A 13,567-nucleotide genomic window follows, 5' to 3' on the forward strand; every position below is an offset into this window, starting at 1 on the left:
GCATCCCAAACGTGCTCTATTGATTAAGGTCAGGGACCTCGATGGCCAGTCCATGACGTTGATTCCAGCGTTTTGAAGGAAATTTCGTGTCAACATCGCGGTATGCGGCCGAGCATTATCATGCTGGAACTGTAGACCTGGGCCATGAGCCGCCATGAAAGGAACGAGTTCAGGGTGAGCACCTGGTCGCGGTAAGCAGCAGCTGTGAGGTTTCCACGGATGACCAGAAGTCGGGAACGGTTGTTCCCACAGAAAGCACCCCACACCATGCAACTTCCGCCCCGAATCTGTCGACTTCCTGTACACAACATTGGGCATACCGTTCACGACGTCGTCTCCAGACTCTATGCCTGCCGTCCGCGAATCTGAGGGTAAACCTGATTCATCGCTAAAGACGACTCGATTCCAGTCTCTGGGTCCATCGGAGGTGACGTTGGGCCCACAGCAGACGTTGACGTTGATGAAACGGCGTCAATATTGGCCCAATGATATGGACGTCGAGAATGGAGATTGGCAGCCCGCAACCGATTTCGAATGGTCTGTGAGGACAGTCGACCTCTAAACATCTCAGCCCTGGTTCGTGTAGCCGGCAGAAATCTGTCACGTAGGTGACGTAGGACGATTTGACGGTCTTCTGCTCGTGACGTCACACGTGGACGACCCGACCTTGGGCGATCAGAAGTGGTGCCAGTTTGTTGTAGACGACCTCGCAAGTCATACACAGTACGACGGCTGCATCCCATTGCTCTTGCGACGTCAATAACTGATCTTCCCGCTTGCAACATGCCAACGGCACGTTCACGTTGCACATTTGACAATCGTGGCATTTCAAGTACCGTTAGAACTGTGGTTTAAAAGTGTTTTTTCAATTCTTGAGGCCAATGCAAACACGTGCATATGAAGAAAACTTCGATGCGAAGATCACGTGATCGACTGCACGTGCAAAACCTGATTTGGCACTAACGTCATTTGCACGACGAATGGATGGGTTTGAGTGGGTTTTGCTAACGTTTTTCTAGAGTCGAAAGATAGGATCCCATTTCGGATACATAGATGTATCATCAGAGAAAAATTATTCATTATTTTTCAAATTACATTTTGTGAAGTTTCAAATAAGATTTTTGACTCAGTATATGTCTCAACTGTTCTAAAGAGGAAGATATAAAAATATACAGTGATTCAGTCTTGGATACATGTGTACTCGGAAATGTAACTTGAGAGTTGTAAAGTTTAAAGGTAAGATTAAGAATAGTATAAACACAGTTTAATACAAACATAAACAAGAAGAAAGACAGAATGTGTTATGTGTTTATATGGAACATACAATTAATAAATAAAAATATATTTACATACTTACATATTTGAATACCTTTAACAAATAAGCCAAGCATGAACGTGAAACACATTTAAGTCACTACTGACGCCTATATTTGTCGAGGTGAGATTCACTTTGAATGACACGAATGAGTCCTTCCAACTGTTCACAGATATAAACCCTGCCATCGTATGTCCAGGTGGGATAGATCCTCTACTCCTTCTTCAGATCTCTGGTGAGCTTAACCAAGTGATTTCTGTACTTTGTCAGATCCTCGTTAATGTAGATATTGTCTCTTTTACCTTTGAGCTTGAACTTGTTCCTGATCATTTTGTTTCTGCCTCAATAACTTCACCACTATGCTCCTGTTCTGTCGTCGCTGTTTATTGCCCACCCAGTGGCACCTGTCAATATCTGTTTGTGAAATATCCGAGTGCACATCCTTAAGCACATCCGGCACAACTTCCTCAATATTTTCGTCATCCTCTCCCCACTTGGGTTCCTTGATTCCTGATATCCTCAAAGAGTTCCTCCGACTGTACTGTTCTAGTTCGTCAGTCTTGAGGTGGAGTTCGACTCTCAAATCACGTATCTCCTGCTTGAAAGGGGCCACAACATCCTTAATTATGTGGTTCAGCGCTTCCTTAGCGACAGTCACTAACGATTCCCTGAACTTCTGCTGTAGGGCCGGTCACATGACGGCATTACTCAGTTTCGTAGTGATCATATCCATGGAAGCATCACTGATGAAACTGAACAGTGTGGACGGGTAGGAGCGGTCCTGGTTCTGGTCGCCGTGACTTGTCCCGCTGTGTGGGGGTCGCCATCTTGGTTTGCTTCGTTGATCTCGGCGTACTGCAAGATCCAAACGAAAACACTTCTGGTAAATCAAGCTGTAGAGTCGATAGAACCAGTGGTTTCGCTGACTTCGGTGGCACAGAGTCCAGTGGAGAACCAGATGGGTTTCCTTTCTCACTGCTGCTCCTCTGTGGCGATGCCTGACCTGTGGTGTTTGCGCCCCTCCGCCCTCGTCTATCTCGTGAAGGCATATTTCACAATGTAATACTTCAAAGGCCTCAATATTCCCTCACAAATGCTTCAGGATTATTCCAGTAGACATAAAGGCAATTACAGATCACGTCAGACTTTCAATAACAACAATTGCGACACACAACTCGAGAGCGATCTCACACACGTCCTATCCCTGCCGCCATCTTGGACCTTATGAAGTTGGTGTTCCTTCGGGATGATGGTAGTCATATACTGCTTTGGATTAGGATTCGGGTAAAGAGGCAGGCTGGAGTGAGTGAGTTTAGTTGTACCCTGCACACTCATTCGAATCTCTTTCGACGGATACACGAGACTGAATATTCTTTGACGATTTATATTTGCCAATAATGCTAGGGTTACACTATGTTCCAGGCATAGTGTTGTAGGATGGGTACAGGATTCATGTGCCGTGGAAGTTTTGTGATGAAAGCAAGACATCGTGTTTTTTTGTATTCATCAGGCATGCTAGTTAAATATTAAGTTTGGTTCCAAGTTGAAATATGGTGCAAATAGTACTTTTGAGCACTGTACAAAATGGTTGTGGAAAAGGTTGCTAAAAAGTCAGAAAGTCATAATAGGAGAGTTGAATATTTAAAGTTTGAGGTTATTAACTTTATCCAGGTGTTATTTTCTATTTCATGAAATATTTTATCCAAAGAAAACCCCAAAAGATATTTTTTTAAATTAAAAAAATAGAAATAATAAATACTCCCTCTCTCAAAATGGCAGCTAGCAGACGAATTTAAGCATATGTAGGTTTTGTGCATTTTGTAAGTATATGATTGCTTCAGTTTATCAAATCAATGTAAATCATGTTATTAATAAAAGTGAAAGAACAGTTATGTATGAAACTAAAAAGAGATGTTTATTCTGTTTGGTGAGACTGTCAGTAAGGGAGCAGTCCTTATTTCAAAATGTAGTTGGTCAATAGCAGATAGTGATTTATCGATTTCTTATTAATACGTTTAAAGTTTTTCTTCTAAAAGCAGAGTTCTTTGAAAATAGATAAGAATATAATGAAATGATGGGGAGAAAACACTATTTTCTGCTTCACGCTCTCTCAATTAAATCCCTTGAAATAATTTTGAAGTCATGGGATCGGATCATTCTAAAATGGTTATAATCTTTGAAAAAAAATATATACAAATAAATGTGGGGAGAAATCTTTTTTTATCAGCGGCATAGAAGGCTAGGTGTCCATATTTAGCTTGTTTGACTTTGGGGATAGCAAGAAGGTGTTGATTCCCTGATCTCAGAGATCTAGATGGTGCATAAGCTTGAAGAAGATTTGAGATGTAGACTGGAGCCATGTTAGTCATGCACTGGTATACAAGACAGAGGAGTCTGAAGGAGATTCTGTGTTTCACGGGCAGCCAATGGAGGGTTCTTTAGAGTTGGTGTGATGTGCTGTTTTCTGGAGATCTGGGAGGTAATGCGAGCAGCTAAATTTGGTATGCGTTGGAGTTGGTCAGTGACACAAGATTGGACATCCGGTCAAGAAGCTGTTACAGTAGTCCATACGAGATGTGACTAGGCTGAGGCAGAGAGTTTTGGAGGCATCTTTGGTAAGAACGGTCTGGCCTTACTGATATTGCGGAGATGGAAGTAGCAAGTTTAAGTAACATACTTGACGTGTTTTGTCATACTGAGATATTGATCGATGACAACACCCAGATCCCTGACAGTGGAAGAAAGTGGAATGGTTGCTCCACAGACAGACACACTGGTAATGTCACATTGCTTGCATTTCCCAGCCTGTCCAAGAAGAATGGACTCTGTTTTCTCTTAGTTTAATTTCAAGGCATTTGATGACATCCATGAATATTTTCTGGCAACAGTCGGATGTCTGACGGAGAGACGTTCTAGCTGACTCTGTGTTCAGTTGAAATAACTACCACATCTGCGTGTCATCTGCGTAGAAGTGGTCAAGATTGTGGTCTGCTACAACAGAGCCAAGTGGAACAGTTTAGAGGGTGAAGAGGATCAAGCACCGATACTTGAGGGACTCCGAACTCAAGCCTAGATGCGGTTGACACATTTCGGTTTGAGTCCTGTCCTGTAGATAAAATGCCAACTAGAATAAAGCTGAATTCCAAGCTCTGTATATCAAGTCATTTGAGGAGTCTCTGGTGATCAATCGTGTCAAAGGCACTGCTTAGGTTAAGTAATATGAGCATAGCCACTTGTCCTGTGTCAATACCACATTGTAGGTCATTCAGGATCCTTAGCAGAGCCGTCTCTGTGGTGTGGTGTGCTCCGTAGGCTGATTGGAACACCTCATAGAGGTTATGCCAGGAAAGGTGGCCCATGAGACGACTGGAGACTGCACGTTCAATGAGCTTGGATATATAGCTAAGTTTGAAACAGGCCTGTAGCTTTTTTGATCCTCACAATCAAGGCTTGATTTCATCAGATGTGGCTTAGCTAGAGCTGACTTGAGTACACTTGGGACATAACCAGATGAAGTAGAAGAGTTAATAATCCGCACTATTGTTGGTAAGAGTACGTAGAGACAGTCATATAGAAGGTCAGTTGGAATCGGATCAAGTGAACAAGTTGATGTTTTTTCTAATATTTAAGTAGTTTAGTAACTTTAGAGTCAGTGTAACTATCCCCATGAGTAAGAGGTGTGCCATCAAACATTTTTGGAGGAAAATCAGCTTCATCCACAGCCAGAGAAGACGGAATCTTGTCATGAATGTCTTGGATCTTTTTGTAGAAATAATCCGAAAATGTCTGTGCAGTTGCTTCATTGTCATCAGATGTCGGAAGTGGCGATTCCCAGTGTTTACCCAAGATACTGAACAAAAGTTTGACCAGCAACTTTGGACTTGACTCGTTGGCTTCAATCTTAGAATTGAGATGTTGATTTGTCTGATGACAGTTGTTGAGTGATATCTGGCTGAAATATACATTTGGCGATGAATCTCCAAGAAAGATTTGTTCCATCTGCGTTTTGCTTTCCTCTTGTCTTTTTTCGCTTGTCGAACTTCAGGTGTGAAGTCCCAAGCAGATGTTTTAGTGACTGGTATGACTCTGTCCTTCACTGGTGCATGTTTGTCTAGCAGCTCAGACAGAACTCTATTGTATAGCAGAAAGAGACCTCTCAGCATCAGATGTTGGCTCAAGTATAAGGTCTGAGCTGAGCTGAGCTGAGCTGATAAAAGTATCCTTATCCAGGTAGCGCATGTTCCTACAGCGCGTAATCTTCACATTTGGACTGGGTATTGAGAGGTCCAAGCTCTCAAAGATATGGAAATGATCAGCTGTAGATCCTCTACATATACACAACTGACACACGCGTCTGAAGCACGGGTAACTATCCAGTCCAGAGAGTGTCCACCTCTGTGGCTTGCTTCTTACACGAGTTGTACACAGTTGTGGACTTCAAGAAGATTAAGTATTCGTTTAGTGCCATGGTTATCCTTGTTGTCAAAATGGAAATTGAAGTCGCCTACGATGATAAGAGCTACTTCGTCAACTTATCCAGTCTGTGCCGAGCAGTAACTGCTGCCAATGGTGGCCATACAAAGTACTGACTTTGACGCCATCTTATGGACTCAAGTAAACAGAAACACAACAGTAAAGGCTTTGTCTATAGACGTTTGAATATCCACCCTTTTACTGTTGGGATTAAATGAAATAATTGCTCTTAAACTCACGCATGAAATTCTTCTAGAAATGGCTTATGCGTTTCCTTCTTGAAGAGTATATTTCTGGATCGCAGTTTCATGTAAAGACCTCTTCTATAGTTGATAAACAAGATAAGAAGTATATTCCTTTTTCATATTGTACTAGTTCTATATAAAAGATACGCTTTGTGAAGAAATGGTTTTTTTATTCATCATTATGACTTTTAGAGCTAAATATAACTCTTTTATGTAAATTTAAGACTAAAAGCAAACTAAAAAGATCTAGTGACTTATAGCATATGAGAAGTATTTCCTTAACCAAATATGCATGGTATTTGATGTTAAAACCATTGTTTTGTTACGGGTTTATGCAAATTTTTCAGTTCCCGGTTAAATTTCGGCGACCATCTTGGATTTGGAGCTAAAAATAGCTTTCGCATTAATATTCAGATTGGAACCAAACAATTTTCTAAACTCCTTTAACATATAAACACAAAAGAATATATGATTTGCTTTCATCAAAAACTTTCACGGAATCCCATAAGCTACTTGACCAACCCCGTTTCGCCGAAACGTAGTGCATGAAACGGGGACAAAGCGGGATGAACGTGAGACAACGTGGGGGGACTGAATAAGCAAACGTGACAGTCCGTGAGTGCCACTGAGTGCCGTGGATGCTCGTGCCAGAAAACGGGGGAAATTGTTCGTGAAAAGTTTGCCACGGCAGTCACGGTACTCATGAGAAACTACTCGTGGGCCGCAGTAAAACGGGGGAACGCAACTAACGTGACAGCATGTAATAGACCGTAGTATACAAACACAAATCTTCATCTTGGGGTTTATGGTTACTCGTTGTGTCGCCTGACTGGTTTGAATGTGGTGTGGTGTACAATGTGGTGTGGTGTGGTGTGTGTTGTTGGAATGTGGGTAAAAGCGTGCGTACAAACGCATGTGTGTCAGTATATGTCTGTGCGTAGGCGCTCCCTGGTGCTCTCAGGATTGTCATAAAGAATACAATTGCATATCATTTGAAGAGATTCAAAGGGACATTTTAAAGTCCTTAAACTCGGTGTTTCTTGCAATTATGCCGTTCCCGAAAAAGAATTCAGAAATTTTGTTAAAACACTTCATGGTGTCTGCGTTCGTCCATAGATGAGGAAATAACACCAAAAGCTGTGGCAAAACATGACGAATGAGAAAAAATATGATATAATGTCAGAAATATACATCCCTTTGGCATGACCGTGTATCTCAAATTCGTCAGTCGTCAGTGGTAGGGGGTAGTGAGTTTAGTTTTACGCTGCCTTTCAGCAAGGTTCCATCAATATCACGGCGGAGGACACAGAAATGTGCTTCACACATTGCACCCATGTTGGAATGGAACCCGGGTCTTCGGCGTGACGAGAAAACGCTCCACTTGGCCATCCACGGCACGTTTGGGGAATGAGAACAACGTAAAGCAAGATAACAAAATGATAACAAAACCGTGGAACCTCACACCGGTATGAGGTGGCCAGTTGATTCTACTCTCCGAATCCAGAGATTCCAGTGGGCTAAGGTAGTAAACAATGTTATAGTTTATATAAACTTCTTTAGAATTTTGCATGGCCTGTATTTGTGTAAATTTTACTTATCCGTCGAATGCACCATCAGAATTGCAAATGAATTCCTAGCTCAAAATCACTTGAAACAACAGACACAACAACAACATAACAGCACCACAAGGACTGAAGTTTGGACTTTAGTTTTACTTCGATATCCCTGTGTATACGTTTGCCTGATCAAGGTCTTGCAGGAAGACCATATCAGACACATGCATGTCACTTGCAAAGTGGTTCCTCTATGTTGTCAGCTCGCGATTCCAAAATGAACTGAAGAAACAAGGCGTTTATGTACTGCCGCTGTAGGCCGCGCTCTTCACAATATTGTACAGCCACCAGACACTGACCAGGATCCGGCCGGAACTGGACTCCGGAAGATGGACGCCCCCTGGTGGATTGAAACGGACGCCACACATATCAATCCTGACCAACTTGTTTTATTCCGGGACAAGCCGAATAGCGACTCGTGCCCATTTTGAAGGATTTCATATTGGCGTGTGAACATAGGAACTGCTTAGAACGAGAACGATATTCGTGTTTAAACCTCTTTAATGGAACTAAAAGAAAGGAAAACCGTATATGAGTACGATGCCAATAAATGATTTATGTAGTTGTACCCCTTAGAGTAAATGTTATCTTTAAAAACATACTGTAACGTAATTATTACCAGCTCTTCAACTTATTTTTCCAAATGTATATTCCTAAATAGGGGTTAAGAGTCACAAATGGGAGTTATTATTGAATATGCATATAAAATAACCCTTTTTTCAGCTACAATAAATCCCAAAGCAGATACTCAAAAGTGACTTTAAAATTCCTGCAGCCTTGCTCCCATACCCGTGGTGGAATACTCTAAAACAATAATGAATGACCCCTCAAAAGTCAGACTAACATATCCCTAAAGATGTGAAATATAAGCCCATTGATAAAGAATTAATTATTTATATACAGATGTAATATTATTTTTTAAAAACTCTTAGCGATTTATAATTATAGTTATTAAAAACGTTAGAAGCGCCCCTACAATCTCCAAAACAAGCCTCCAAGATCGTCAGAAATATACGCAATTGGGCCTATGACAGCCATTATGTAAACAAACGCACATAAGAAGCCTCAAGACGGGGACGAGTCTTCTTGGGAGGTTACGGAAAGGGCGAGTGGTGACGAATGCCGACACCAAAGAAATAAGATTAAAAAGGTGCCTTTTTCATTTGGGTTATTGTCCGGATATTCGCTTCAAATATCCTCTGTGAAAGCCAAATGATTGTCAACAACAAACGTTTCTTGTTCTAGATTATTTCTAAAATTTGAAATTCCTGATAAAACCATTCAAAAATCACAGACCGACAATTCTGCGCCTTACTGTGCCTTCCCCATGTGATCATTGATAACGCATATTACGGATCTATCGGATTTCTATTACAAAAAGATCCCCAGTACCCCATGCTTGTTGTAAAAGGCGACTAAAATGGTGGCCAAACTTGATGTGATTCTTCAGGTTGTGAATTGTGGCTCATGCTTGCAGTAAACACAAGTTCTGTTGCAATATCGGAGGTTTGATCAAACTTGGTAGTGTTCTATAAGATTAGATCACAACTATGGTGAAACACCATCTACGATTGGGCTGCATCTGAACCCAAATGTATGTATTCCAGTGCAAACCATGTTACCATTGGAAATGTTATGTACATTCGTGAGCTGTCGCTTGAGCCATTTTTAAAACAAATCCTGTCTTTCCACTAGTAAAAATATTTGAATTTTTTTTTCAACTGTTGCCAGATCGGATGGTTTTTTTATAATCCTGTCGTTCCTGGGAATATATTTGTATATATTTCAACTGTTGCCTGATCGAGTGTTTTTTCTTGTACATAATGATTAATAAACTATTACAATAGCACTGTATCTTCTTTTTGCAGTTTAAGAACACCATGGTACAACCCTTTTCGTCATAATAATACATTCCATTTGATGTGTGCACTTGTCTTAGCATTGTCTTAGCATCATATCCTTGATGACCTGAAGTTTCTGATATATGGCGGCCCGTCAAGATCCGGGTTAGTATTAGTCTTCAGTAACCCAAGCTTGTCGTTAGAGGCAACCAACGGTACCGGGTGGTCAGGCTCGCTGACATGGTTGACACATGTCGTCGTATCCCATTTGAGAAGAACGATGCTTATGCTGTTGATCACTGGATTGTCTGGTACAGACTCGATTATTAACAGACCGCCGCCATATAAGAATATTGCTGAGTGCAGTGTAAAAATAAACTCACACACTCACTCTGCTATATGACGCCTGATACCACGTGTACAGAAACATGCTTTTGTTAATCTGCTGTGGGTTATTTGAGATGGAGATGCTCTCATCACTACGGCGATGGAGGAATGCGTTTGGTCATTTGGGGTGCACGTAAACCAATGGTCATGAGTTTGAAACCGACCTGGGTTCAACCTGGCATCGTTTCTTGGTTTGTCTGCACCATATCACTATTGTGATACTAGACATGCGTTGACTTTTTCAGGGGTTTTAGTTCCCAAACACTGTTTATGCAACAACAACAAAAACCCAATAAAACAATAAAAAACCCAAAACCCAAACCAAAAGAACAAAGCTAAAAAACTAAAAAAACAAACAACAGCAATGTGTGTGTGTTTGTGTGTGTGTTGAGTGGAGTGTGTGTGTGTGTGTGAGAGTGAGTGAGTGAGTGTGTGTGTGTGTGGGCGCAAAGTACATTTTCAACCGTTATCATGAGAGTTTCAATGGTCACCCCGTGCCCGTTTGCGCTTAGACAGGGCCCAGTCGTGAACATGGCCATAGAGGGGTACGAGTCGCCATCCGACTTGCCGGAATGACACGAGTAGTTACTAATGTGGCAGTCTTACAGAATACATGTCCCAGGCATCTTCATATTTTATGTCTTTTCAAAATACAGAAAAGCATGTTGACCTGTGATAAATAATCGTAGAATACCCAGCTGTGTCTCCGCGTGGCATGTCAGTGGTTACACATATTGACATTAAATTGGAAATAAAAGGCTTGACGAATTCACGAAGTGAATCAGTACTCACTTTCAGATATGCAATGTGTGTGTTTGACTCTTGAGGTGGGTGTTATCTGATCATGCCGTACATTCGTGACCAAGACTAACACGAGTGGGTCGTGTGTTATTCCGGGACAAGCCGAAGAGCGATTCGTGCCCCTACTGGAAGGTTTTTATATTGGCGCATGAACATCAGAACTACTTTATACAAGAACGATAACTCTATTCGTGTTTGATTTCAATGGTACTTATATATTACCGAAGCACTCGCACATTGTATTGCTGTTTTTGTTTTAACATTTATTTTAAAGAATTTCCCTCTTTAATAGTACTAAGAGAAGGGAAAACCATATTTATTAAAGACGTATTGTAACGTTTACGTAATTATTACCAGCTCTTCAACTTATGTTTCCAAATATATATTTCTGAATAGGGTTTAAGAATCACAACTGGAATTTTTTTATTGAATATGCAAATAAGAGATGACCACTTTTTCAGCTACAATAAACCCCAAAGCAGATACTCGAAAATGAGTTATATATTTCTCTAACTGAACATTCGTGTAACCTTGCTGCCAAACCCCTGATGGAATTTTAAAAAGAATACTCTAGAAACAATTATGAATGACACCTCAAAAGTCAGACTAAAATATTCCCAAAGAAATAAAAGCCCAATGATAAAGATTAAATTAGTTATATATAAATAGATGTAGTATTGTTTTAAAACTTATAGCGATTTTTGATTATATTTCCTAAAAATGTTAGAAGCGCACGTACAATCTCCAAAACAAGTCTGAATGAAACCAGTTCGGCAAACACCGACAAGACCGCGTGCGACAGTTTTCGATGTACGGAGCAATTGTTTACATTCCATACACGGCAAGTGGTCTCTGTTTGGAAGCTGTTCGCCTCCAAGTTTCAGTTATCGATTTCAGGCAAGTCGTAAGGCATAATAATTCTTTTGTTGCATTAACAGGAAGCTATTTAAAGTGAGTGCATATGCCACAATATACATACAATGCATATTATATAGGTCAACATATTGTCGAAAGTGTGTGACATTGTGCCTTTAATGTGGGTAGAAACGTGACTCAGGGGAGGTTACTACTTTGGAGGGTCCACTTGTCAGACCAAGTATCATGTTCAGATGAATCTGGTGTTCACAATAAGCAGATCTTGCATATATACTATTCAAAAAAAGAAACGCATAACCCAGAAATCTGTTGCGAAAATGTTGTATTTTCAAACATGTATCACTCGTCCACAAATAAACTTATGAAATGAATTTTTGCATGAGTTTAGAAGAAGGAAATGTCTATACAACCAAGTTGATAATTTTAGATAACGAAGACTTTGAGATGCCTGGTGACGACGTAGCACGGGCCCGACGTCGGATCTCCTGGCACTCAGTCCAATCTCTCTCAACCTGTTCCGTACAGTTTGATCGGATGTCCTCCGAAGTCCAGAGCCCCGTTCCTGAAAACGATCGTAGCGCTAAGGTGATCGTAACTCCCATACTTTAACATAGACTTACGACAGTCGTAGCGCTACGATCACTTTGAGGAACGGGACCCAGGTACCCTGGCTGCTTAGCTCTCACCCGTGGCAGTACGATCACACAAATGTAGTACCCGGATGCACCGATCTTAGGCTACAGTGGTGACCCGAGGTGTGCCTGTACGGGGAGAGTCATTTGTTAGACCTGTTTGGTTGTAACGAGCTGTGAGCTGCGATATCGTGCTCAGACTAACATTCAGACGCCTTGCAACAGAAGATTGGTAATCTCCAGCGTGCATTCTTTCAATGGCGATGTTCCGTGTCGCAGCGTCAAGACGTGGCGTAGTGATTTGACCTTGAAACTCCTTCAAAACGAATGTATATTTTCGAAAGTAATCTGGATTTTTATAGCCAGATAGTGCATGGTCTTTAGCTGCACAGTTTCAACTGGAAGGTGATTTCTGCGTTGTGGTGATACCTTATTAATCCTTGTAAGAAATCTCATCAAAATCAACATTTTCAAGTAAAGTCGATTTTTTACTTCTGCAATTGTGTAAAATCATGTTAGCAACATTTTGGTTACATATTTTGACGATTGTTTAAACACAATAGGTAATTGATAGATTTTTAAAAATACAAAACGCCTATGCGTTTCTTTTTTGGGATAGTATATAAGGGACGCAAATCTGTCTGCACAGCAAACAGCAAACCAAAACAGTTTTGAAACAGGTAACTGTAAAACGAACTGAACTTTAAATTCAAAAGCAAAATCATTTCATAAAACTTTCAAAATTGTTCTCAGTTCACTTCATCTAATGTTTCACAAGATTAATAAAATCAAAACAGGTACAAGAATACAATGACTCTTCAGTCCCAAGATACTAAATTGTTTGCTGAATGTTGTTTAATGCTACACTGAGCAATGTTCCAGCTATATGACAGGGGTCCGAGTACTAAAGAGAAAACATAAGTCATGTTTGGTGCAGCAGGAAATTAGTCATTTATTACTGATGTAATATGTGATTAGAACATAAAAAACAAACACATGAAAGGTGAAAATATAATGATGCAAACAAGAACTGTACACCACATCAGTTTTGTAGAAATGCAACATACAATGCCTTGAACATATAATTTCACCCACTTCAACTACAATGTGAACATAATTGTGGTATAAATAAAATCTTTACTAAGAAAAACAAATCAACATAGATGATGATTTAAAGAAGAAAGATATGGATCTGGTGCATGCTATATGGTCCATGTAACGTTCTTGTACAGAGAATAACACAGTAACGTTCTTGAAAACCGATTTACACTATAAATCAGAAATCAATGGCACTTTATGAAGAAAAATCCTGTTCAGATGACTGTATCACAGAAATTGATCAAATTTTTATAAGAAATATTTAATGAATTATATTATGAAAACC

General features: G+C 40.4%; 2 long non-coding RNA genes across 2 annotated transcripts; one reads left to right on the plus strand and one right to left on the minus strand.

Moving 5' to 3' along the window:
• The first annotated feature begins 1,186 nt into the window (after positions 1–1,186).
• Positions 1,187–8,214, plus strand: LOC124254526. The gene is made up of 2 exons (XR_006892484.1): positions 1,187–1,236; positions 7,931–8,214. It is a non-coding gene; the product is annotated as an uncharacterized LOC124254526 (long non-coding RNA).
• LOC124254525 lies at positions 1,537–13,319 on the minus strand. Its single transcript, XR_006892483.1, has 3 exons — positions 13,174–13,319; positions 3,420–3,422; positions 1,537–1,547 (listed from the first exon to the last, which is right to left on the minus strand). It is a non-coding gene; the product is annotated as an uncharacterized LOC124254525 (long non-coding RNA).
• Between the last annotated feature and the right edge of the window lie 248 nt (positions 13,320–13,567).

The sequence above is a fragment of the Haliotis rubra genome, unplaced genomic scaffold, assembly GCF_003918875.1.
Source record: "Haliotis rubra isolate DU_JTF1 unplaced genomic scaffold, ASM391887v1 Scf574, whole genome shotgun sequence".
NCBI lineage: Eukaryota > Metazoa > Mollusca > Gastropoda > Lepetellida > Haliotidae > Haliotis > Haliotis rubra.